Genomic DNA, 27,792 nt, shown 5'->3' with positions numbered 1-27,792 from the left:
CAACAGGAAGCACTGCAAACTCTGGCAGGTTAAACGTAAAACGTACACAAAAAAACCCCAAACATTAAGGCAGGCCAAAACAATTTTTTTGAGGAACAATTTGTAAAAGGCAAAGAAGAGGTTATTGAACAAAGAGAAAAATAAACATGAGCTGATCCTGATTCTGAAGGATTGTGATTCATGGAGTACTAACTATGACACCTAACATCTCCCTTGAAACTGAAACTTGGCAAGTAACACACCAACTTTTAACATGGGTATTGATAGAGGTCTGGAAAACTACAGAGTAGGATATCTGACATCTGAATCAGGCTTTCAAAAACTTTTGATTTCAAGACTAAGATCTTCTAGCGGATCTGAAGTCTGATAAAACTTGTGTACAAGGATCCTGTGGTCATACTGCTCTTGCGTGCTTCTCCTCAAATGTGATGACTATGGGTTAGAACAGACAGATTTTGTGTATTTTTCAAAGCTAACCCCTACCTGCAACAGTCTAACAGTAGTACAGTCTTGAAGTGACAAAGGCATAAATTACTATGACTAGCTTACTGGTCTCTGAAATAAAGAATAATTTCTTGTTCTCTTTTGACTTATCCTGACAGTGTTGCAGGCACTGGTTTTAATGTTTGATTTTGGTAGCTTCAAGGTGACCACATACCAGAGGCATTCAGAAGATTCGTGTTTCTCCAGTTACTTTTGAATATGTATGTTTGTGGGTTTGATTTGTTCAGTATTGACACATTCATTCAGTCTCAAAACATTATTTAGAACTAGTTTTTCATGTTGTTTTACATATAGAGCAATTAAATACACTTAAAGAACCAATATATTTCATATTCAATTTATTCTGGTTGGAGTCTGTCCCTCACAAATTATAAGAAAAGTATAAACTTGTTCAACAAAAGATCGGTCTTGCTACATCCAGGATGATGAGAGCACCTGGGTCCTTTTATAGTCATCCCTGTGACTGTGTGTAAATGGTTTTAATAGCTGTTATAATTACACAGAATTAAAATGCACTATAAATTTGTATATGACTGTATATATTTCATATGCTATTTTGAACAAAATAGGTGTGGAAAGAAAAATACTGGGGAAGTTACTCCTGACTTTAAAAAAAAAAAAAAAAAAGGGAGAGCAAGCAATTAAAGTAAACATACAAACCCTTAGTCATGTGAGTAATCCTTTCCCCTGCAAATCATTTTATTGACGTCAGGTGATGCTCCTTGTGTGAGGCAGGATTATTTATATGACCAAGGGCTTGCAGGATTAGGTCCAAACATTATTCCAGAAAGAGTCCTCATAGGTCTCCAAGATTATCTTAATTATTTTGCCCTTTGAAAAGTACTTGTTCATCTGAAATTCCCTCTGATAATTTCTATTACCTTTCTATTGTTTTATAGTTATTTTCTTGCAATGATAGTGAATGGAACAGTGACCTAAGGTTTATTTGGGCAGCATAAGGTAACACTGTTGCAAGAACATCTTACACTAAACTCCTGATATAAATCTGGTTTTAGTTCATCTTTATGAAGGATCAGACTTTACATACTGTTTCTCACTGAGATAGATCAGTGCCAGTATATCACTATTTCCCTTGAACTGCTTGATATGAGATTCCAGTGTCAATTACATCATAAACGCAGAAATCCAGTTTACAGAAAGCTTTAAATCTTTTCGTATATAAATGACAAAAAATAAATCCTCCTTTTCTCATATAATTTCAGTTGTAGTAAGCCTCTATAGTAAAAAAGATGGTCTGTATTGTAACTGCACTTAATACATATAAGTAATGTATCATAATAGTCACATATCATATTCATCCTTTTTCTACTCTTTTTTTAGCCTTGCTCCAACCTTACACTATTTTATTATGAATTATATAGCAGTATGTTTAGAAGATCACTACCACAATCTTAGCTCAATAGTGTATATGATTTTTATTATGCATAATGGAAAAGAGACAACAGGGTTTTTAGTTTAGAATCTACCTTCTTTGACACTTGTTGAAATAGTGTTGGCCCTTAAAACTGAGTGTATTAAATTATTCATCTACCAGAATAGTATAACAGAGTGAATTATATTGTTTACACTGTGGCACCTGGAACCCTCCCTCTTAAGCAATAAAAGGGAGCTGGGCATGTCCTTGTGTTCCCATCTGGACCTGGACATGGGACCCGTGGATGTGCACATGTTTATGTTGTTTATGTGTCTCTGTTCTGCATGCTCAAGTGCACAAGTTTTCCCAGAAACAAGGCTTTTTTTAGTTCTTCTGTCTCCTATTGTACTCCCAGCACTCATTTCCCCACTGCCAGGTTTAAGATGATGGAGAGAAAACAAGAGCTCATGCTACTGTGAGAGTAGTAGTGTTCCCAGAGCCAGTTTTAAAACATGGAAACAAGAATTTCTGATCTGATGGATCTTGCAGAATACACCTTACATGGCCTCAAAACAGAGAAGGCAGCAACAGATCAACTCATAAAGGCAATTTCGTTTTAATCTCGATACAAAAGAAAAGCCTACACTGGCATCTCTTACCAATTAAGTCATCATCTGATGTCCATTGTCCCCCATGACCACAGAAAAAACGGTTAGTCAAGTTCAGGATAGACACAACTCTCATTGCTTTCCAGAATAGCACTGACTACAGGACTGACAAAATTTAGGCTTGCAACAGAGACACTCAGATCAAACTATAGAATAGATTTGAACCCCAGATTTTCAATTAGAAATAATCTCAGTTATTTTGCCATACCTAACACGATTTCTAGATTTAACATGTATGCACACACTTAGCTTCAGGAAAATTCTACTGTTGTGGGAATATTACACTGAAGAAGACTGAGACTCCAGATTTTTGTAGTGTCTATTTTGAAAGGATAGAGTTTATTCTGCAGTTTTGGTTAATGACCCATCAATCATTTCCACAGCAATTGAAAAAGCAGTAGATGCTACACAGTCCTAACCAAGGCCAAGAAGGGATGAGTAACAAGGCATTTAACATCATTTTTGGAGGAATTTATATCTAGAAGCTGGTACAAAATCCTCACCGCTACTAAAATGACCTTCTAAATTTTAAGTTTTCATGATTGTAACAATGGATCCTAGCCTCAGCACAAGCAGGAGGAAAACTATTTTCAATTAAGAGTCCATTTTCATATCAGCTGGATTCCCTGTGCAGTTCCGGGTTTACTTGTCCTTAAACCAGAAGCATATAATCTTTTGACCTGCAGGAGTGACTTCTGGTATACCATTGGCATGTAAGGGTAAACAATGGAAATGTTGGCTAATGTCATAGGAGTAAAATGTAGCAACTTCATCCTCGCACCTGCAACCAAACACACCGATTTCTCTGTTAAAAACATAGATGTGCAGAGTGAAGTATTCAGCACACAGTCTTCTGTGCCAGGTAACACTTAACATACTTCATGTGATAATAAGGCTCTCTAACCTTAACCAGATACAGGGGTTTTCCATTATAACAGCTCAAGAAAGAGGGTCTAACTGTAAAATCAATCCATAGCTAGATGCAAAAGATAGTTGCCATTGTGTTCAGTGATGCTCAGATCCTGATTTCGATTTTTTTTTAAAAAGAGTCACTTGCTAAACACAGATTAGGCTCTAGATCAGAATTTCATGTACCCACAACCTACCCATTTAAGACTGGTGGACAGTGAAACATTGGGGTTAGTAGTTGGCATATATGTGTCAGTGTAAGGAAGACATACTTGAAAATGCAGAACTCTTCAGTGGGTTTGGAGGGGGGAAAAGAACTTTCATCTTCAAGAATCATAAAACACCTCATGAACAGATAATGGGCAATAGATGCAGAACTCCTGCAAAGCAAGCACCTCTGCTGTGCCTCAGAGTCACTGCATGCTTTATGATGTATTTCTCCTGAGAATGGTAAAACACTAGTATTGCCATCTTCTCCTGATGCTTTTCACTACAGAAACAGGTTAAAAGTAAGAGCTGGAGTCCTTCTAGCAGAGCATCCCAGATGTGCCTACTTGCCAGGAAATGCTATTTTCTCTTGGCTTCCTGTTACTCCCATCTTCTCCAAAGGTGGATTTTAGTGATGAGACCATAAGTCATAGCTAATACTTACACAAACGACTGTGAACCCTAAAATGAACACAGTCCTTTAGGCAATTTGATCAGTGTCACAAAATAAGCCTGCAAAAGAATAAAATTCAGGAGTTTCACTTCCAATCTATGTGGCATTTGATTTCATTTTTTATGCTGGGTTTATGGTTTGGGGTTTTTTTTTAAGTGTTAAAGCTGTAATTCTGCCCCAAATGGTAATACCCTACATGTAAATGAGAGAGGGAAAAAAAACCCACAAAAGCTAAACGTGGAAAAGTATTTCATAGCACTAGTGGCAACGTGCCATCTTTCTCACCAAAATCCAGGTTATGAGCAATACTGAGTTGTTATGGTTTAAAACAATACCGTTGACTCAGGAAGCCATGCAGCAGGTCCACCATAGGCTTAGGGATACTCACATACACTCAGTAGTACTGCTTAAGCAGTTGGCCAAATGTTTCAAGTAAGCTATTGCATTTTTGCATGAGTCATTTGTTTATTGTCAGCTTTAGCAGATGAATCAATGACCCTGTGTATCAAAGTCTCTAATGTTGATTTGATTTGTTTTCTTCCCAAAATGTTAAATTGAAACATCTATTCCATTCGCCAGGTAATCTCACAAATTATTAACATTGCGATCCATAACAACATAAATCATCAACAGCAAAACAGAAAGGTCTTACCAGGACAAAAACAACCATTTAATAAAAACCCAAGCATTAAACACTGAGTTATTTCTTTCTAATTTGAGTTGCTTGTATTTCTAGTTAGGAAAATGTGATCTCAAATAAAAACCTTTCCCAGAAAGATCATCAGTAGTCCACCCTCTAGCTCACATCTTCGCAAGCTTGAGTTTCTCTGAAAATTGCAAACAGCCCTACTGCAGGAAGAGGGGAGAAAAGCAGGACAACAAATCTCCCCAAGTCCGTGATGTTTGTATCCTTTCACTGGATGTAATTGATGGAAAACTGATTACAATGTTCTTTCCCTTCCTCCATCAATAATAAATTTTAAATTCAGCTACTATTAGTTCAAATAAACTGTTTATAGAGTGTTTTTCTGGACTTGTGCTTCATCTGAACTAGTAATTTCTTCCCAAAGACAGCATGGCTTATCAGCAGAGTAACCCCATGTGAGATTTCAGTGCATTCTAAAAGAAAGCATTGGAATCTGAAATATTTTCGTTCTGGGACCAACACAGTCGTTTATATCAATATAACACAGAAAACATTTGCTGTGAGAAAAAAAACTTCACTGTGTTATGAACACAATAAATTAGGGCCAGTTGTTTGGAATTGTAGTTTCATTTGGGCCACTAAAATAAATCTGCAAACATTTAATTTGTCTGATCTCTAACTACTTGTTCTTTCTCTGAGGTAAGACCTAAAACTCCCAACATGCCTCTGTTTTTTTTCTACTTATCTTTTAAAAATAGAAAAGGGTCTCACCAGGAATCCTTTTGCAGGGCTTTCAGTGATGGCCCTCCTCACTTTACCAAGCTCTTTAGGGACAGACAAAAATGCTAAAAAGTTAAGATAAGACTCCAAACAGGATTTAAATCAGCGATAGTTTTGATACTGAGTTCAGATATGCATTCAAGTCTCTCTCTCCCTTTTAACATAAGCACAGACTTTTAAATGAGATTTTCAACTGTCTCTGCTCAAAGGAGATGAACAAATGCGCAAAGTAGGACCACTTCAGGCTTAGACTTAATTTTCAGGCTCAAGGAATGCAAGTCAGAGTGGTCTCCATAACACTTCATTTGTGTTTTGTGAGAAATACACTACCAGCATGGCCACTTCCACCCCGAGTACTCAGTCTGAAAGAGAAGCCAGTTTGGGATTATCAGTGACTTGACAGAAACTGAGCTCCCATGAGCTGTCTGTGCCTGATCCACACTCCAGCCACCAAGCTAATATTCATTATCACCATCTCTATAGGCTTAGAGCCAGCAAATAGGAAATAGTAGGTACAGAGAATGAACAGGAGTTTTGACAACCAGACACAAGCCATTCAGTACATCCTACCTTACAAACACTGAAGAAACGGACACCAAGATTACTTTTTCTTTTGTAGAGCCATTGGCTATCAGAAAGTCCCCACTGCCATGGTTTCGAACTCTTATGCCAAACTTTGAAAAGTGGAAACAGTGAAGAATACCTCTGAAGAGGTGACGATTTACTATGGGATGTATTTGCATAACAGTTAAAAGAAGCAGCATGTTAGAGGCTCCATCTGCAAATTAAAGTATTTCCTCTGTAGTCCTCAGTTTGTTTCAGATACATACTTATGTGGTAAAAGGAATATCTTTATATAACTAATTAAATTTACATTTTTCATCAGTTCACTTCCCCTCATGAAAAAAAGTTTGCTGAGTTATTTTTCTTTAACACAAGAAATATTTATGTATTTCCTAAAACTGAAAGCCTCATGTATTTTGTCTTTCTGCCTTATCTGACTTGTACACGTGGCCTATATAATGTGTCATGCCTTTTATAAAAGTAAATTTTTAATCAACTGCAGTCTTAGTGACCTCCTTTGGAGCGTTCAAAGTACAATCCAGGCTTGGTTTACATATTGATAGGTCACTCCAAAACAAGATCAGTGAGCCATGGAAGTGTTTCCATATGAAACAGAGCCAATAACATATGCTGCCAACATTTTATCATATTGAAAAACATCCTGAGCATGCATGGTAACTACTCTTCCTAGCTGAGCCTGGTCTGGACCCCTCCAGACAGTCATTGCTCTGTTGCAGGTAGATCTAGCTGTGCCTCACGTGATTTTCTCTGGATTGAGACTGAATCCAGTCACTGTTTCTCCTCAGAGGTCTTTCAGGCATGCCTGAACACAGATCTCTTGTCCAGGAGCTTTCTATAGACCTAAGTACCTATAGTCAACTTCAGTTCCCCAAAAACAGGTACTCAAACACTTACAGTATAGAGTTACACACACAAAAAGGCTACTTCTTCAGGCACCTGGCAGCAGATGGTGTCTTTGATACAGTGGTAACCACTTTGTCTATCATAGTAGACAATCAACTTTTGTACACGTGATACATGTAAAACTGTTGGTGGAGAGTCAGCCTTGCTTCCTAACACCCTGAGATGGAGGAAATCCTACGGAAAGGCAGTGAGCCTGTAGCACTAAAGGAAAGGAAGCAAGGCAGAGGACATGCCAGGCAGAACGGCTGCCTTGTTTGTCCTTAGGTGGATGTACTCTGGGGACAAATGGAGAAGCAGCCAGGCATATAAAAAATGTATCGTAAGCCCCACAAACACACCCATATATTGTAGCAAGAAGTGTTATTAAAACAAGTGACACAAGCATAAATAGATCCACACAAAGGCAAGGGAAAATATGAGCACAGACTTCTCAAAATAAATCAGAAGTTTGTTCTTTCTGCAGCTATCATAGATGATCCCATAGCTGTTTCTGGACACTGTTGTAATATTTCTGTCTTGAATGCAGACTAAGCAGAAATATGTTTTTTTCTCTTTACTGGAAGAATTTCCTCAAACCACTAGTAGGTTTATTTTATTTCACAGAAATTTATACAAGGCTACTCTGTACAGTTAGATAGACAGGTGGATGGAAACCTTGCATTTCCATGTCTTTAGCCAACTTGCAGTTAGCTCCTTTCAAAGTATCCTGAATATCTGATGAATGGCAAAAATCCAGAATACTAAATAAAATTTCATCTACTTCAATGCTAATTGAACTGTGCTACCTACCACTACTTGTTCTGTATACAACAGCAAAATAGTACAAATGGTTTTGTGGAGTTACTACTATGGGAATAGTCTGTTTCTGTTGCCCTTCTCAAGGCTGCACAGAGTGTTCCCTCAGCTTCACACTTAACCTACTCCTTGTGCTAACATTGTGTTGATGTTTTTAATTACCTGAAATATATTTGTTTTAATGACCCATATCCTGATGTCAACCTGGCCACAAAATAAGCAAGTTCATTAAAAAAAATGCTGGGAAATAGAAGGTACAAGTTCAAAGACAGGAATTCGTGTTTTGCCTGGTTTAAGGCCATGCTGGCAGGCATCCAGGGAGCAATGGTTGCATCTTGCTTACAGAAAGCTGAGCAGACAACCCCTTCTGCCATAGGCATTTGAAAGTCTGCTATCAAGTGGGCTACCTGCCTGGGGAAACAAGCAAGGCATGCAGAGACCTGTTGTCCAGAAAGGTCATTTTTTCCAAAGTCAGAAGGACAGCTAAAAACTGCCCCTCCGTTTCGTGTTTTGTTTTCGGTTTGAATCAAGATTGCACTCTTGAAAGGGCCAGATCCCTCCCAGAACTTGTAAACACTCATATTTCCTTTTAAATATTTACAGTGGAACAGAAAACAGCACAAGTTTTGGTTACTTTGCCCCAAAAGTGTGTACAACCACCATGCAGTTACAACATTCATGCAGTCTTGGACTTGCCTCCCTCTTATCCAGGACATAGCTCTGTGCAGTGCTTTCTACAGAGCTGGGCTAAACCATTCCCTTATTTTACACAGATCACTAGATGAGGCCTCTCCAATAAAGTACAATACATGTTGTGTCCTCGCAGAGATATGGACTGTTTACCTAAGCCTGCTAAAACAGGATTTGATCTGCAGTGTGTTGAGCAAATATACCACTGTCTTTAAAAAAAGGGTAAAAGGAAATCTGAGGTAATCAGTCAGCCAAACTTTAATCCCATGAAAACTCATGCACAAACAAATATGAAACAAGACAGATTAATTTTAAAAAAGCAGCAAGATATGTCAAAGTAATGCACTTATTTTCCTGGATGGGGCAAGTGGACCAGTGGCAGAAGGGGAAGCCACAGAGGATTTTTCCCCTCACTTGGCAAGGCACATTCCCACAGGACATTCTCATAAGGAACTATTGCCCAGAGTGTAGCTACCAAATCATGGATGTGCAGCTCACTGAAAAAAATTCCTCTCCAAACATAGCCATCAGCAGAAGATTTATTATCAAACCTGAAGGGCATTGCAAGTGGGATCATATTGTCCAGGGTATCTAGAAGTCATATCTTAATGCAATGACTGGGATGAGAATAGAGAAAGTTTGAGTACAAAATTTGCAAAGCAATTGCAGATGCTTTGGAGGACAGGATCAGAACTCAAACTTGTCTTGACAAATTGAAAAGTAAGTCAAAAAGCAAAGAAACAGGACCTAAAAGAGACTATCTTACCTACCCTCTGACCCACAGGATCAGTTCTGTCAATACAATTGCTTCCAGTTTTTTATTACTTACTCTTAAAATCCTCTAGTGGCAAAATGATTCCACATGCTCTCTATATGTTTGGGTTTTTTTCTCCCCAAGGCTTAATCACGTTTACTGATAGAAGAGCTTTTCCAAAAACAACCCAAATCTCCCTCAATGTAATTAGGGTCATTTTTTGTCTTGTCCACTGTGGACATAGAGGACATACTGTTTTCTTTTCTTTTTGCAGGAGCTTTTTTAAGTCTTACATATTTATGTAACAGTCTCCTTCCTTCAGTTGTTTTTAAACTGAAAGAATTGGGATTGTTCTAATCTTTCCCTAAGAAGTGTATTTCTCAGATCTCTGACTACTCTCACTGCATCCCTCCAACGCTCTGCAATAAACTTATGTCTCTCCTGAAATGTAGCATCCAACGCCAGAATCAGCTCTCCAGTCAAGGTCTTACTAATGCCAAGTCAAGCAGATACATTACTACACTTTTTCAGGTAATGCTCTTTATTTCACACTCTCCTATAATGTCTACCTCCACACCCACAGTAGAGCATTGTTGATGAGCACTCGGTTTGCAGTTCCCTCTACCAGCCTCAATTCCTTCTCTGCAGAAGTTTCCTCAGTGCATGTGGTCAAACTAAACAATCTCTTGTAATCACACTAAAAGTTGAGGGCTCTGAAGTCAGATGTACACATCTCCATTCTTCCAGGAGAAGGCCAAATGACACAGGTAGTTATAAGCCTGGTTGGTGGTATAGTTAGTTACAGGACTGGCAAATACTGTTGCTTTTTGGGTACCAGTAGGCAGGAGGAGTTTGGTGTTTTACACAGGTGGATTCATCACTGCAACATGGAGGCTCTTTGCTAAAATAAAGACAGTGCAAATCCACAAGATACACACTCCTAGCACCTTCCTCGTGTGTGACATTTCCTTCAAGCACCTGCATAAACCTGACTAATCCTGATCTTTTTTGAATCAAACTGACACCATGCTTACCAGGGAACTTGATTCAATCAGTACATGTCATCTGACTGCTGTCAACAACCTCTCCCCTGAGGTCTTTCAGGAAGACCTTTGTACAGCAAGTGTCTCCTTTGATCCCTAAACTCCCAGCTTTGGCAAAACAGCTATATCACCCGGGTCAAGTAAGGTAATCTGAATCTTTAGATCTATTACCTTGCTGTTGTTTCAAAGAGCATTGTTTGGGAGGCTCCTTGTTAGGCATTACACTGCACTGGCTGAGAGATTTCCTCCCTTTGCCCAGGCCTTAAGCATGCAAGGGAATACACAAGATGTTTTTCCCCCCTTTGTCTTCCTTTCCTGGACTGCCATTCCCTTTTTTTTTTTTTTTCTCTCTAGTCTTCTCTTTCAGTCTCTCTTCTCCTTTTTCTCTTCCTTCCTCTCTCTCTCTCCCTTCCTATACATGCACAGATCCTCCCCATACCCACCACATATCTTACCAGCTATAGCTGATAATAATAAGCCCAGTACATTAAAGACTCAATTATTCAGGCATGTTCCATGAGCCACAGCAAGCAAGCATCTCATTTCCCATTTTCAGTGATGTCAGAAAGTCAATGCTTTAAAAGCCCACAGGCATTCCTGACAAATACTATAATCCCATTACAGATGGGATTTCTATTCAATTAGAAATAATCAAACACACAAAATAGAAGAACACACCCACCCCTACCCCCCAAGCCACGCTGTCACCTACCACTATTCCTGCTTAAAATCTATATATATTATTAAAGACACTTTGCAAATGTGACCACCCAAGACTCCAATCTTATACTTATCTATAGAAGGGGGGTTGTATATAAACATAAGCATTTCCACATTGCCCTGTTGTTATGGTCTCACCTTTTACAGGTGAAAGAGCAATTCAACTGCTGTCAGCTTGAGGTGACTAGTAATTTGTCAGTGAGATCACTAAAGGGAGTGCTAGTAGTGCAGAAGAGAGAAGACTGGATTAAGGTCAGCCTTCTAGTAATCCACCGTTGAGCTCCACTGGACTGACATCTCTAAGTCTCGCTAAGTCACTAATGACTTAGGAGATGGAAAATCATGCTAAAGCATCCACATGAATTTGAACTCTATTCAGTTGCCAAAGTGGAGAAAAAAATACACAATGTAAACCACAGAAAGAACTTCTGAAGGTTCTTCAGCTGAAAGCTTTCCAACAGAAAGGCAGGTTTCCAGATATTTCAAGATACACCAAGTTCTGAATCAAATAAGATTTTAGCAGAAATTGAAAGATCTTCAGTTTTCTATTTAAATCTTTTCTTGCCCTCAAATATAATGAAAATGTCAGTTTGACACTTCTTCAGCTCTCTCTCCTCCCAAAAAAACCTTTTCCAGCTGTCATTTCAAATCTGTTAAAGTAATGATGTCAAAAGGAAAACATGCAAAGGAAAACATGTAAGAGATCTAAACATCATCTTGCAAGTCATCCAAAAAAATCATCATCATCCAAAAAAAAAAAAAAATAGAGGGAAGGAAAGGAAGAATGCAATAATGCAACAAAAATAATTTTTAAAAATTGAATTTATGAATGTAAGAACACCCAATTCACTTTTAAACAGCTGTTTTATCATAAAAATTCACACAGGAGAGTAAAAGTTTCCACCAAGAATTCTTGATTCTCACTTCTGCAGAATAAAATTGATTTTCCAGGGACGCTTAGCCACAAAATGCAATGCCCAAGAAGAGAGTACATATAATAAACCCTGTTATATCCTCTCATCTTACTCTATCAGACACAAGAAAAGTTCAAACTTTTTTCTTGAAAGCTTCCAAATGTAGATATAAAACCTAAATAAGTATTATTAGCAGGACCCTTATTACTGAGGATTAAGCTACAACAGAAAGAACTTCTTCACCAGCTTTTTTGCATTATTTCAGTTAGGTCCTACAATACTGTGAAACTCTCAAAAGACAAGTATTTTTAGTAGACATTTTAGTAGTTAAGAATATACTCAAACAAAAAAAACTGATATTCTGGTAAGCGCATGTAAATTCCTATGAGGATACAGTGTGTGTTCATGGTAAATACAAGACACCTTCCTCTGTGCTAGAAATGCTCCACACATGATTAAGAGTGTCCACATGGTAAATTATTTGACTTACTTTAGAGTAACTTTCCCACCTGGGCAAGTCCTAGGTTTCACTATGTTTACTCTTTGTGTGGGTAGTTTCAGTGGAGCTTAAAAAGGCAATTGGTATCTCTTTTGCTAGAGATATCTTTCTTTGCTAGAGAATTTTTTTTATTTTGTTAGAGCAGTTTTCCCCTTGAATGTGATGAACCCATTCTCTAAGCACAGTAGTTGCTACTTTCCTTATCTCTGTTGCCTTGGAAACACAGGCAAAGATTAATTTTCTTAACCAGGCCGTTGATTTCCTCTCCCTTTTATACTATATTACAGCTGCAAGAGTTACGCTCCAATGAAACTGAAAGCTCACTTTAATGTCATCAAAGCAGTTGATATCAGTAGGTGCTACTGATACGATTCTTCCATTCCTATGCTTCATCCATGCTTGAAATACTGGCACAGAAAAAAGATCAAGATACACATCCAAATCTTCAGAAATTTTGTGGAAAGAATGCAGTTGGCAATTTTCAAATGTTTGATCCAGCAAGCACTTTTTTCATTTGCTCTTTTACTTGCCTTTTGCACTGAGCTTTCCTTCCCATTAGTAACCTTATGAACATGGATAATCGGAAACCCCAACATTTCATCTTAAACTCCACAGATTTTCACATTGGGTTGACTCTGAACTGGACACTGAATCTGACCCGGCACATGAAAGCAATTGTAGATGATGTTGATTGTATTTCTGTTTGAGCAGAAAGAGTGAAAGACCTGGAAAATGCCAATATTTCTAGTTTTTCAAGTAGCTGCAAACAAAAGCTTTTTCTGTATTACTAGTTTAGTAACCACGACTGAGCAACAGCTTAAGACTCCTTCCCAAATGCCGCATTTCAGAAACCATGAAATTTATTGTTAATTTGCCTAAAAATGATTTGCAGGTGCAGAAGGCTACAGAGGAAAAACTCTGTGAATGAATGGTGACATCAGATCCCCAAAAACCAGCACAAACAAGATCTGAATTTGTACCTCATCAGCCCTAGCATGCCCAATGCCACCACTTAAGTCAGAGTTAACCAAAAATTTGCACTGAAGCTGAATTTGTCCCAAAGATCACATCTTTAGTTTCATGGCTGCTATTCAGGTGATGAATCACCAAATCCATTTATTATATGTCGAATTTAAAAACTGAGGACTAAAAAGGAAAAAGAGGCAAAAGTAAAATCACTGAGATTTAGCTGCTATAGGGAATCAGAAACAAACGCTTTGCTATTGATTTAGGGAAAGTAGTGTATAGATAAAGTGTATGTAACCTGTGTCTGATGAGGGACACCTGGAAGAACTACAAGAAGCACAGCAAACACAAGCACTGATGCAAATCTAGTCCTATAGCCTTGTGAAATGCAGGCTTTAAGCACAGCAGCAGAGCTCAAAAAAGTTCAAAGTCAGTTAATTATTTTGAACCATTTAACATTAAGTAGTAAGAAACATTATTTCAAGTAAGAGCTTATCCTTGTTGCCCACTTCCAATGTAAGAAATGATAATTCAGTGGGAAATAACAGTAATGTAGATACCTAGGTGTTCTCTTCTTACACTTCAGTCTTATAAGAGCATTTAAGCAGAGACTCCAAGTGAAGCAAGGCAACAGGGAAGTTGCTCAACTTGTCACTAAGAAATATTGTACTCTAGATTTAAAAATAAATAAATAATTGAAAACTAACACGAGGTTATTAAATGGAATCAAATGATTCTGTGATTTTTAAAACATATATAAAATCCCTATATTAGTGTGATATCCATTTAACTGTAACTGGTGTTTAACTGTAATGGGACACAGGGTAAAAGTGCTGCATTTCAGGCAAATAGGACTTCAATCATCCAAACATGTTTTTTTATGAATGGTATTAGGTGCTTTGTGAAACAGTCTTAATACAGGATGATGTTCATACACTGAACACAGCACATCAGTGTACATGCCTCACTCTTCGACCATCTCCCAATATAGGTACTGACAAGATGATATCTCAGAGCCCTACAACGTCCCAGGAATACAGACACAGAACATACCAGTGCATTTTTATTGATTTTTTAAAGACAACAGTGGCAAACCAGCACTGACAGCTGGAGGTGAATGTCATCTACATCTGGCAAGGCACACGCTGGAAAAATAAGAGAAGTGGAGCAACAAAAAGCCAATCTCAATTAGCTTTTATTGACCCTGTTGCATAAACAGATCAGATAGTAACATTAGAGTAGAGCTCTAGATGCATTTTTCCTCTGCTGGTTTTTCAAAATGTCCAAGGGAGCAGAGGTACCATGAATATTACATCCTAGCTAAATGTGCAGCACAGCACAGAGCCAACCTAAGCACGCTTAGAACATAGAACAAGCCTAGCGAGTAGCTGAATAATAGTCTGGGCACAGGGTTGAGCAACTTCTGAGGAAAAAATAACAAATACATTCTCAGAAATTAACCTCAGGAGAAGAGCTTTCATCAGCTTCCACGACATTTTCAAATGCAAACTATTTTTGCCATGTGTTCCCTTATTACATTTACCAAAGATAGAGTCCATCACCAATTTCGTTTCAATAAAAATGGCATTTCTAGGCAGTTCTGTGTGGTATAAGAGGTATTTCCTTCAAGGGGAGACTAGCAAAAAAAGCTTGAAAGAAGTACTGAGTTTACGAATGGGTGTTTGGATAAGAAGATGTTAAAATTCCTAATTAAAAATGGCACAACAGGAGATGCAGACACAGATTAAGATGCTGGACTCATCATTATCAGAGGAACAAGTTTTATAACCAGTGCAGAGACACTATCAATCTATTTTGTTTATGGAGAAAATGCTCATTGGTCAAAAATCATGCAAAACTGTCATTAAGGCACTCATATGGGAGGTATCACTGAAAAGTCAAGAGCAGAAGTGGTGATATTTACTGTTCTAGATAGTGTCTGTAATAGATATTTTTTAAAAAATCTTAACATGCAGGTCATCAAGTGGACTTTGGAAGTGATGCTGCCACTGCCTTACAGAGTATGGGGAACAAGTGCTGGCTAGCTGTAGCCAGCATGGGACTGAAAGTGAGATGTTTGGAAACAGGCACTGAAAGAGTTACATGTACCGGTGCTGTGCATTATCCCCTGCTGGTAAGGAAATTAGCAGGAACACAGCAGTTGCCATACAATTTATTTGATCAACCATGCAGGCAAACTAGTTTACACCAAATGTAAACATGGAAGAGATGCTCACCAGGCAGCAGAAGCAAGGGAGCGGGGAGCACAAAGGCTCGGGTTTGCTCTTCCAGAGAGCCACACAGTTTTTAGTCTAAGCAGAAATTTGAACTGCAGTGGACTTGCTGAACCTGACGCATAAATTACTCCTGGTTTCTGTGGACTTGGGTATATGCTGTCTTCATTTGCTAGAGACACAAAAGGTCTTGGACAAGAGAAGTGATTTTCTGTCCTATGTCTGGAGAGAGCTGTGCTTTTCACCTTGTCCAGGAATTCTTTGGGGAAGCTGAATATTGCCTTTTTTAAAAAAACAAAAACAAAAACAAAAACAAACCATTATTTTCATGACTTTCCTTCATATTTCCCAGTGGTTTTGCCCTGCAGGTGGGAGGTGCATTTCAACTGACTCCCACACTGACTCATCCACCCATGAGTCCTACAGCACTGGCCATGTTTCACATCACACACAGAGCTTAAGGTATGATACATCAAGTGTCCTACAGCCTTTCATCACAAAGAAACAGCATGAAATGAAGCATTTCTAATGCATATATTAAAGGGCACCTACTTTCCAGCCTTGCAAGGACCACTACCATTATCTGAAGATGAGTTTTAAAGGAAACTTTCAGAGACAGATTTTAGCCACATGGCTACAGAAAATAAAGATAGTATTTAACCACACTGCAGTAATCTTGGAAAGAAAGGAAAAGAAAGCTATAAAATATTTTCTCTGATGCAAGATGGTTAAAAAAACAACACAGTATTTTACTGCTAAGAAATGAAGTTGTCTTCATGCTGCAATTCATCTTTTTACTCCAGCTGTTTTTCTGTTTATCTCTTCTACTGTCCTGAGGTGTGTTAAACATGCTAACTTGGCTTTCTTCGGAGCTATCGCATCTGCAGCCACTGTCAGAACTTTGCCTCAAACAAAAGCTGACAAGTTCTGTTTCCTTAATCATCTTACTGAGATACTTCAAGCATAAAGCACCAATTTCTTGACAATATTAGCATTCTCAAGAAATTAGAGTAACAATTATTTGGAAATCAAATGTACAATCACACTATCTAGAAAGCAATCCTTGAGCCCAACTCTGATATTGTACTAATAAAAATTACCCTGGTAATAGCTCTTTAATGCTACTGACTGCTGGAGAAATGTAAATGACTCACACGAAGCACAAGATCAAAATCAGAAATTTAAATCAAAGTCATGACCAGCTGTTAGAATATCACTTGTATCTATCAGGTAGGCAATGTTTCACCTCTTCAAAGTGCTCGACATACATGTTAGATAACACACGCAATAATCCTGTGAGGGGTAAGGAGCATTATTTATCATATATTACAAATGTGGAAAACAAAGCAGCAGTAAGAACTAAAGTTTACCCACACTGAAGCACCACAGACAAGCCATTGTTCAGTCCCATCCTCGACAAACCATTTTGACTATGCCCTCAGCTGACAATTTCATACAAGTTTAGGCCAGCAGTGGGATGAAAACTCACCAGATTTCCTGGTTTTGGTCCTATTCTCAGGTCACTAAACGATATAATTACTGCCACTGAATCTCTGGTGCTGATTCTTGTACAGAAAGGTAAGACCTCAAAAAGCAAAAATGGCAAGAGAAAAGGGAATTTGATATTTGTGATCATTTAATATTGGAAGACACAGCTCTTCCACATAAGGGTAATTAAAGAAACTAAAGATTCAGAAACAGAATGGTGAAATTAGAAAGCTTCTTGCCTAACAAGCTTGCTATACAACTTTTCAACAGACCAAAACCAACTAATTCCTCACCTCTGCTAACAGGAGCAAGCTCTTTGAATGCAAGCTCAAGTAGCCAACATAATAAGAAGCATGAGGTTCTTTGCTTGCTATACCCTCTTGTTTTTCTTGCAGCAAGCAGCTGTAAGGTATAAAGGCCATCAGAATTCATATCTTAGGATCATGCCTGGCCCACCAGCATAGCTTCTGTTTCTGTGTTGCTGCACCTTTCAGAACTCGAGACAAATTCCCCCACAACTTCCACCTTTGCTGAAATGCCTGAGAAGCATCATTCCTCCAACTTGCAACACTCCCTGCACCAGCTGCCATCACTGCTCACAGCTTTTGCCACTGTGAGCCTTTCCCTCAGATTAGATTTATTTTATGGCACCTTCTCACTGGCCCAGTATGTTCCTGCAGTTGTATCTCCTCCATACACTTCAAATAACTCTGCACTGACCCCTTCTATAGGGACTTTCTCCAAATTTTTTGAAGGCTTCCTTATCTGTAGCAGACATGAGTATCTACTGCTGCTTTGATGTCTTACAAATTGACCAAAAGCCCCTGCTTGTGTTTGCTGTGAGTCACAAGATCAGCATTATAATCTTCTGTCAAGCTGTGGCATTCTCCTTTTGTAATAATTCATCCTACTAATTCCTCAGATGCATCAAAATTCTTGTCCTTCAAATTTTAGATTTTTTTTGTATTTTCTTTAATTCGGTTTCTGGAATGAAAAAGTCTACTCAAGAAAGGACCTTAAATCCTATGCCCTGTGGCAATCCTATGCCAGCATTCAGAGTATAACTCAGGCAGGTACACTGGCCAACAGACAATATAAAAACAGAAGCTGTTGTATAATTTTCCTTTAATTTTCTTCTGCAGTCCCAACGAATTTTATGGGGTGCCTGTGGCTACAAATGATGGAAGTAATTAGAACCCAACTCCACAAGTCCAAAACTTCGTTACTTTTCTGGTCTTGAGCAAAGATGTAAAAATGAATATGCTAAAAATTCAAACTAACATGGTCCTAAAATTAAGTATATAAAAAAAATCAGTTTCTCAAAGGTACTGTTGTTTGTCATTAGGCTGTATATTGTCATTGTGCATCCACTTACATTTTTTGAAAAGTCTTCCTGGCTACCCCACCTGCACAACTTTCAGAAAGATCTCATCTGAACAACTCATGGAAGAACTTCGTGGAACTTACACAGATTCTTAGAATATTTTCCTTTTTTTAGTATGCCTTTCAGAGAAGATTTTCTTAAGATTTATGCATATATTTTTACATTCATTGCAGCAAGAAACAAAATTAACATGTGCATAAGTCTTTGTATTATTGCAGCCTAACAGAAAGTGATACTTGCTGCCATACGTTTTCTGGTGTATGCATCTGCTACAGAATAAAACAGATTCATTAAAGAGTCCATTTAAAAGCACATCACTTTCCATTAAACTCTAAGTGCTTTGATTATCACAGAAGTAGCAATTGTTTCATCCTTAATAAATTCTTGAGAACTTGCTCATGAGAGCATTTTAATAGAGGCTGACAAACTGTGAAGATTTCAAAGATATTCTAAGCATTAGATTATTTACATCCTTAAGAACACTGTGCTCCAGACAGTGAAATTAATTTGAGCTGTCTTGCCCTAAATTTTTTTCCATCTTCTCAAGAGATTTGGTTACTGAGCTTAACAGTATCAAGCTGTTAAAGAACAAAGTACCAGAAGATCTGCAGAACAATCCGTAAATCACATACAGAATAAAAGTTCAGGGCATTAGATCCATTTGAAATAAGGGAATTATAATGCAAAGAATAAAGTGAAAAAAAAACATCAAAAATAGTGATGTTCTTACCAGACAGTCCAGATATGTCATTGTGGTTTTTCTCTAGAAAATGTAAACTATTATTCAACTACTTTTGCCAGCTCTAGGTAGGGCTGGAAAGAATCTAAGAAGGTACACTCTCATACTTGATATCAGATCAGCTTCATCTAGCATTTGATACTGAAAGTCTGCAGAAGCATGCTGTAATATCAAATACATTTAAATATTGTCCCTTTCTCACTAAGAGCAAACCAGAGCTCTTTTACAGTGAGAGCTTCACCTGGAGCAGCAGCAGTCCTGGAGCCATGATTTCCACTGAGTTCCTTCAGGAGCTACGTATATACACCCAGTTCTCCAAGCTGCAAGAACCTCCTCTCCATTAGCTCATCTCCTGCCTTTCACATAAGGAAGACACAGTGGATCAGTAGCGGCAAGGGACTTCTCTTCCCTTAAGTGGTCAGGACTGCAGGACTGCACGTGTTTCTGCTGAGTGTAAGGATCAACAGGGTCTTACTTGGTCTTATTTCTGGGAGGAGGCACGTACACTTGACTCCCAGGTGCTGCTGAGGTTGTAACTACATTCCTGGCTCTTCAGCTGCTGACTGGCCTCATAACAGGAATAACAGACCTTTGTTTCAAGACCTCTGTGGTGGAGACATAGCAGTTTCCCAGAAAATCAGCTGCAAAATATTTTTTTTCTTGATGTTATGTATTATAGTTTTCATGGACATGGAAAACAGAGTAGCGCCTTTGTCTTTACAGCAGCGTCTTAGTCCTTGGAAACTTACATTCTTCTTTGGTCTCCTTTTCCTTAAGCAACACAATCTTCAGGCTTTCAGATTGCCTCATACACCTTATTTTCCATATCCCTGATAACTTTCATCACTCACCTCTGGACTGTTTGCACTGGTCCACCTGATTCCTGAAATGTATACTTCAGACATGGAAAACTGAACATCTCTCCTGACTTAAGGTCTTGCCAAAGTCAAAAGATACTTTCCTGAGACCCCTAAGCAAGTTTTTGCTATGGGAAAAAGAGACACAGACCTTGGGAGTTAGACTGAAGGAAAAGGAAGTTAGATCAATCCTGTAGTGACAGAATGACAAAGAAAAACACTAATACTGCTTTTCAGTTTCAGATTTCTATGATTAATTAGAAGTGTATGAACATATTTTCAATAACTTTGAGGTATCTTATTAATTATCCATTACAAAGCATATGTAATTGCAGATGGCACAGCTCTGTTTCGTATATTCTATGTTACACAACGATGATTATGGTGACCTCAAACTGCTACAAGATATTTAACACTCATTTCAGGCCAAAAGTAAAAAAGATATTAAGATGCTTAAAGATGCAGATTGAAATCACTCAAAGCTAATTAAATTCAGCATGCATATACAAGTATGATCTTGTAAATAGCTGTAATGAAAAATATTATTCATTAGTTTTGGAATTATTAAATCAACATTTTGAACAACTACAGGAAAATGGACACACGAAGAAGTAAGGTTTAGATTAAGACTTTCATAAAAATCATCAACTCAGTGGTTGGCAGCTGTCAAAAAGGACAGCTGAGTCTCAGGGGTTATTACAATAACAATAGAGCATGAAACAGAAAATAACATTATGCCATTACATACATATATGGTTCTTTCACACCAAGTACTCTGTGAGGCTCTGGTGAAACATTGTGGTGGTGCAATTCTTATCCCTCCCTGCCATCCTTGTTGGGCTGCTTGGTGCTAGGGGTGATTCCATCCACATTCCCCCAAGCCATACACCAGTCTGTGGAGATAAGGACTGAAACATTAACGAGCCTGGCTCCTGCACCCCTCTGATTGCTCAGAAAGGGTTATAGTGGCCCATCATCTCCTGATGGCCTGGCATACCTGTGCCTGGGATGTGATCAGATGGAACAGTAACAGGGTTGCATGTTCATCAAATTCTTGTGCAACTGCCAGAAGGCACCAGATAGTATTTGACAAAAGTCAATTATCTTGGACCCTATAAACTGCAACCACCAGAGAGGCCCTTTGAGCTCTCCTGGATCGCAGCTGCCTGTGACCAGCATCTCCCCTGAGCTGGGAGCCTCTCAGGTACCAAAACCCTTAAGGTGTCGTCTGCTCCAGACGGAAGGCCAGGGCGAAGTCCCCCCGCTCGAGTCTCAATTATCGCCCGTTGAGGAATGCCAAGGCATTGTGAGTATTTGCTCTAAACTCGAGAGGGAAATTTTCTTTGAGCTAGCTTCTATTTCACCTGTTTATTGGTGTGTGTGGGTACACTTGCCCTTGTTCCTGTGTGTGTTTGTCCCTTTTATGTACTGAATCCAAATACCTCTGTTTCTGTATGTATATGTCTGGTTTGTGTATGCGCATGTATATATATGTATAAATTAAGGTACCATTAAGTAAGTTAGAGTGAATCTTGGCATTTTAGAATCTGAATAAGTCGCTTTTCTTTCTGAGTTATTTTGTATTGACAAATTGTTGTTAGTTATTAATAAATCTAGATTATTTTTATTAAATCATTACCGTGTCAATACTCGCATCCGTGACAAACATAAAACATTAAAAGTGGAAAAGCTTCATAAGAGAGCAATGAGGATGGTCACATGTATGAAACAACTTCCATATGAGGAATGAGTGAGTGGAAACTCTACAGCACAGAAAAGATTTGACTTAAAGGGGATATTTTAGATGTTTATGTACTCTTGAACAGCCTGGAGGAGGTGGATAAGAATCAACTATTCATCTCATGCACTGGTTCTTGTGCTGGAAGAAAAAGTGAAGCTCATGCAAGTCAAGCTTAGAACAAACCATGGTTGTAGGCTCTTTCCAGAGCACTTGTTCAAGCGTCTTCCAAACTAATGCAAATGTTGTGCACACACAGCATCCTTTGGTGAAGTGTTGTACAGGTCTACCACAAATTGTGTAACGAACTGTCTCCTTTTGTGTTTTGGCTGTGGAGTTCTGATCAATCAAACCTCACATGGACATTCTTCTGTACCTTTGTTGCCCTTTGCATTTGTTGCCTTTTCCTGTTTTAATAGGCAAAAAGTTTACATGAGATTGCAAGGCAACTGGACAAAAGCTTAGGAAAGAGCTCCAATCAGGATAACAAAACTGAAAATTCTTATCAGCCTTGCCTGAAAAAGGCTGGGGGGAGGAGAGTACATGGGGATAGGCAGGAGGAAGAGGGAGAGGAAAAACTGATATATACACTTACCTTTTTTTTTTTTTTTCTTGTCATCCATCCACTTTTGTCCAATATTGGAGTCAAAGTATTGTGCCATGCAATACCTTGGTCTGAATCAGCATGTCTGTTCTCATGATGCATAAAATCAGAGTGAAATTTCAAAAAATAATAATTTAACGTACTTTTACCCAAAAAAACTATATAGCATTTACTGTTCTGTCTTGAGCTGATATGCTTGGAGCACCATGCTTAGTGCTAGCTAGTAACCAATAATTAGCAATTGGTAAACAATTATCGATAACATTGGGAATCTTGCTGTACAGTTTATGATTTATCAAGATGTTTTGAGAAGATGCATTCTCATGACTCAGTTTTCCAGGAGAATTTTTTCCTTCAGGACTCCTGTAACTTCGCTGTGACAACTCATTCTTCTTATTTATCCTTCATGCTAAGGGCACAGCTGTTGTGTGCCAACAGTTAACCAGACTGATGGATTATCATCAAGATCAAAGCAGAAGGGGATGGACAGCTTCAACCTTTCACACAGTTTTAATGTTATTAGACACACTGCCCATAAACTAATCTAAAAGACACAAACCAAGTCACTCCAGATTTTGGGGTATGTCCAACATTCTGACAGACAGACTTTGTTAAGTGACATCTTACTCCCTATCGTTGATAAGGCAAAGGCCAGAAATGTGTGATTTTGTGTTGTAAAAAAGCTGATAAGCACACACAGATGCTTCCTGCTTGATATTGCCAAGGATCGAAAGAGCCCTCAGTATTAGCAGTAAGACCTGACATTGTCAAACAAACTCTTTTATCTTTGATGATATTTTGATTCCTTTGATCCTCTTATTTCAAATCTGGATCCAAAAATTCCCAATTTATCTTTAATTTAGGCTCTGCTGACAGAAAACAATCTTTTAAGATCCATGAGACTTCTGAGCAGTGATTAAATTATACATTCTGAAAACTTTTTTCAAACCCAGCAGCATTCAGAGGGCAAGGTTGAGCTCAAGAACAGGACTGCTGTCCGTGCCAGCATTTTAAAGGAAAATGTACCCCCCCCCTTTTTGCAATATAGGCTCAAAGCATGTTGACTTACTGACTCTAGCAATAAACAGGTTCATTGCAAGTACCAGACAAGCCTTACAGATCTTAGGACTCTCCTGTTCAGATTTACTCTGCCCTTTTCACATCAAGAATTTCCACATTCAGAAGAGGAGTGTGAACCAATGCTTGATTGATTTTCTATCAGGAAATCAAACATTTTTGCTCAGTTCTTGCCATTTGCTACATTAGACTACATGTCAGTCTGCTGCATTTATAAATTTCTTTGCATGGCAATATTTGAGGAGCAGCAGGATGAAAACTTTCCATAGACAAGTTCTCTATAATCAGGAAGTTAGTAAAACCTTGCCATGGAACAACATAAGCTGCATAAACACTTTTGCATTTCAAGACTGTCATAAACAAACAAGATAATTTCTAGATTTAAAAAAGGAATAACTGACAAGGTGAATGAAAAACGTATTTACTGAATGTCCTTTGGAAACTTCTGGTGAGACTGCATGCAGAGTGACCACCAATCATTCACAGTGAGCCAACTGCCCTTATATACAAGTAAATGGTAGCAGCATGCACCTCATAGAGGCTATAATTTAAATTCTTACAAGGTTCCTTCAAATTCCTTTATTTATAAGGAGACTAAAACAAGTGAGCCAAGCTTAAACCCATCAGAAGCAAGACCTTATTTCTGGTATAAACACCAGTGAGTGACATCGCAGAGGAGAGACTTCACTGCAAATTCAGCTCACATTGTCTGATCTTCTCCAGAGACAAACACTATTAATTCCTGGAGAGGTAATCTCAAAGCAGTTTACAAGGCTGATCACCTTGTCATTGTAGGCCAGCCCATCTTTACTAGCCCCAAGAGTTGTGATACTAACCTTGTCTGTAAATTTGTGTCACTTGTATTTTATCTTTGTTTATTAGTTCATTTATTCCTCTTCACAGAAAAGCAAAGTGTATAGGGAGACCAACAGCACCTCTCTCAAAGGAGAGAAGTAGGAAGGGGCTGCTGGAAACAGTGGGAGGGGAAAAGAGAGATTTACCTGTAAAGATCATTAACTAATAAAGCAATAGAATAATGCAGTATGGCAACAAAATACATGCTAGCAGGAAAATAGATTGTACAGTATAATGTTTTTTCACAGAATGAATGATTTTTTATGTAGTTTTTTTATTCAAGTGTTGTGCGTTACTATAGCAAATATAAAAGCTTAAAATCAGATTTTTTTTCTCAGCTGCAAACACAATATTTTGCCACACTATTTAAACTACTGTAATCAAAAATGTCACTTGTTGTGGCCAGACACTTAAAAAACAGCAGTTCTCAAAAGTCTGCAGAAAGGTTTGTTTTTCCTTTGACTACTCAGACAGTATTTCCTTTTAGCCCTGTCATACTGCTCTTTCCACCAGATGGTTTGCTGGTTCCTATTCTAGCTAAGAAGGATTTAACCAGCTTGAATTAATCCTTACAGTTGTCATCAACTAAGTGTTAATGCTCTGACACTGATCTAATCCTTTAGGATTTCTTTCCTCTCTGCCCCTGCCATGCCTTTTGGAAAGGGAGGGAGGGGAACGCTTGTGGCGTTGAGCTGACAGAGAACAACACAACCCTGTGCTCCATTTCAGCAACAAGGGGACGGGTATCCACCAGGCACTGCCTGGATAATGTGCCCAGGTACATTCATATGCTAGATACAAATGACTGGGAAAGGGCTTTTCTTATCATAGGAAAGCTCAATAAGTTAAGTGAGGATACGTGAATCAGAAGCCAATACACATGTAAAATTTGGTTTGTCACTTTTTAGTTTACTCAGGCTATTTTGTTTCTTTCACACTGTCCAATATTTTTATTTTCCTCTTTTAATATATTTCCTTTTCAACTTCCAAAACTAGAATATATTTTAAAATAGCTTTAACTCTGCTTTCTTTCCTTCTAGAGTCCCTATTTCCTATTGTACTGCTGAGATTATGCATCTGATACACCTGCATGCCCTCTGTGTGCATTAAGAACAACCCTTGGAATTTGTGTCATTAGCATATCACTAATCTCTGGAAACTAATTATAAAGCGCATGTCCAGTTTACACTGACCTTTTCACCACGTGCCTTAGCAATAGAATCCAACTAAACAACTGACAGGCTCTTTTCCCTTCCCACTGTCCCTCGGGGAAGGCAGGATTAGTGGGTGTTTCCAGGAACTTCAGGTATCTCCTGGTGAGCATTTAACATTCTGTAAGAGATCGTAACATTTGTCACTTGCTTATCAAGAGACGCTGTTATACAGGAAAAAAGACAAATTAGATTTGAAGAAGCCTCTTTTCTACTGATGGACCCCCTCTATGGCAAACCTTGCCTCCAGAGAACATTTTAGCTCCTTCCGCAGAGCACAGCGGAGCTACAGCCAACAATCTTGGAAGCATCTATATATAAGCAGGATGATTACTGAGGGGCAATGCTCCTGTTATCCTTGAAGAAAAGCTACGCATAACAGAGAAATTATTTGGACTACTATGTTTATATTGGAAACTGTTTTCTGGAGGAGTGATTTTAAAGCACACAGCATCAGATCTCTTGAATTGTGACAAAATCTTTTCAGCAAAAATGGGCAATCTGCCACCCCCAGATTTGAAAGCGGTGGTATTTAAATTTTTTGCAAATGCTTTCGTTGATAGGTTTATAGCCTTCACTAGGTAAACTGTCTGAACAGCAACCAGACAACCCTAGACATGCCAGCTTTAGTAAACTAAACATGAAGTAATTGAGCAGAATTCAGATTGTGATCTCACACCCACTGAATTTAATAACCATTCACAAGTATTAAATTAATACTTTTAGATGTTTGCAGGATGAAGTTTTTAAATAAACATTTCTAGGTACTGAATGAGCAATTTCAAAAGAAAATATAAGCCTTCTCTGGTTATGGCTGGGATCCTGAAAGAGTCATTCACATTTCCAATTTTATCTTTTCTGTCAGTTGTTTTTTTACTTTTTGCATTAGCATTTTAAGGAGCATAACCAAAGTGTTTTTACAATAGGAGACATGTATATTTATTCTACTTTCCTGCAATGCTTTCAAGAATCAGCAAAGAAATTTTTGCTCAGATTTTCTAACATTAGTCTTCAAGCAACAACAGGTCATGCAGGACATCTGTCCAAAGATCAAGCAGGTGAAAACACGTTGGTATAAAGTTTGAATCAGTGATGTGTCCCTTCCCCATTTCCATGTGAGCGATGTGCTGACCGAGTGCTGCTGTGGCAGCTCCTGGGAGGAAAGTCCCTGCTCAGCCTCCAGACAGACCTAGCGGAGCAGCGGATGGCAAAGGCTACTCTGCTCCCCTCCATCTCTGTGCCATGCTCCCAACCCCCCACCATGTGCATGTCTCTATATGCAGGCAGTGGGCCTGCTGCTGGCTGCTGGGTGTCAGTACCAACCTCTCCTAAAACGAGTGCATTTCCCCGTTACTCCAATGAATGATAGAGTAGATGACAGGACTCACTCAATGTCAACTGTAGGGACAGTTCTACTTAACCTATAAGTAAAAGCATTTCCAGTTCTTAAACAGTTATTCAACAGGTATGATTAGTAACCTACTATCTCTAGTTTAAACATCCATAACGTCAATCACTGTCGTGTGAATATGCTTATGCAGATATTCACTGTACCTCCTGCCACTGAATTCCCCATGTCCATTAAGTACTATAAGCCTAACAGTAGCAAATATTCACATTGCAAATAAACACAAGAATTGGCACTCCATCAGTTATTTCATCCAGCACTGCAGAAAGCCCGGGCCAAACAGCTCAACTCTTAATGGCGATAGCTTTGTCTGGTAAAATGGTGACCCACTGATTGATGTATAGCAATCTAACATTCATGATTTCTCTGAGGCAGCAATGGTAATAGAATTCCCTTCTAGGAGGATTACGTTTTTCTGGTGATGCCCCATCTCCTTAGACTGAGCTCCTAACACTTGTTTCTCTCTGCTGTGCTTCAGAAGTTGAACAGATTTACTTTGGTTATGTACAGTACATTTATTTGCAAATGCTTTCAGAGTTATGGCCATGATTCTTATCCCCTGAAGACTGTTAATTAAAAAAATCTACTCATTAACATTGCAGCATTATTTTGCATGATGTCAATGATTACCTCTGCTATTACTCAGGATGACATCTTGTGTAAACCTGAGTCCCACCATTAATAAGATATTAACTCCTGGTCAAAAAAGAGAGCCAACAATTATTTTACTCACATTCTTCCCTGAATTTAAGCCCTGACATGTACACCTGCTCATGTTAAACACC

This window comes from Athene noctua, chromosome 5 (assembly GCF_965140245.1).
Source record: "Athene noctua chromosome 5, bAthNoc1.hap1.1, whole genome shotgun sequence".
In the NCBI taxonomy this organism is placed as follows: domain Eukaryota; kingdom Metazoa; phylum Chordata; class Aves; order Strigiformes; family Strigidae; genus Athene; species Athene noctua.
This window is presented reverse-complemented; position numbering follows the sequence as displayed.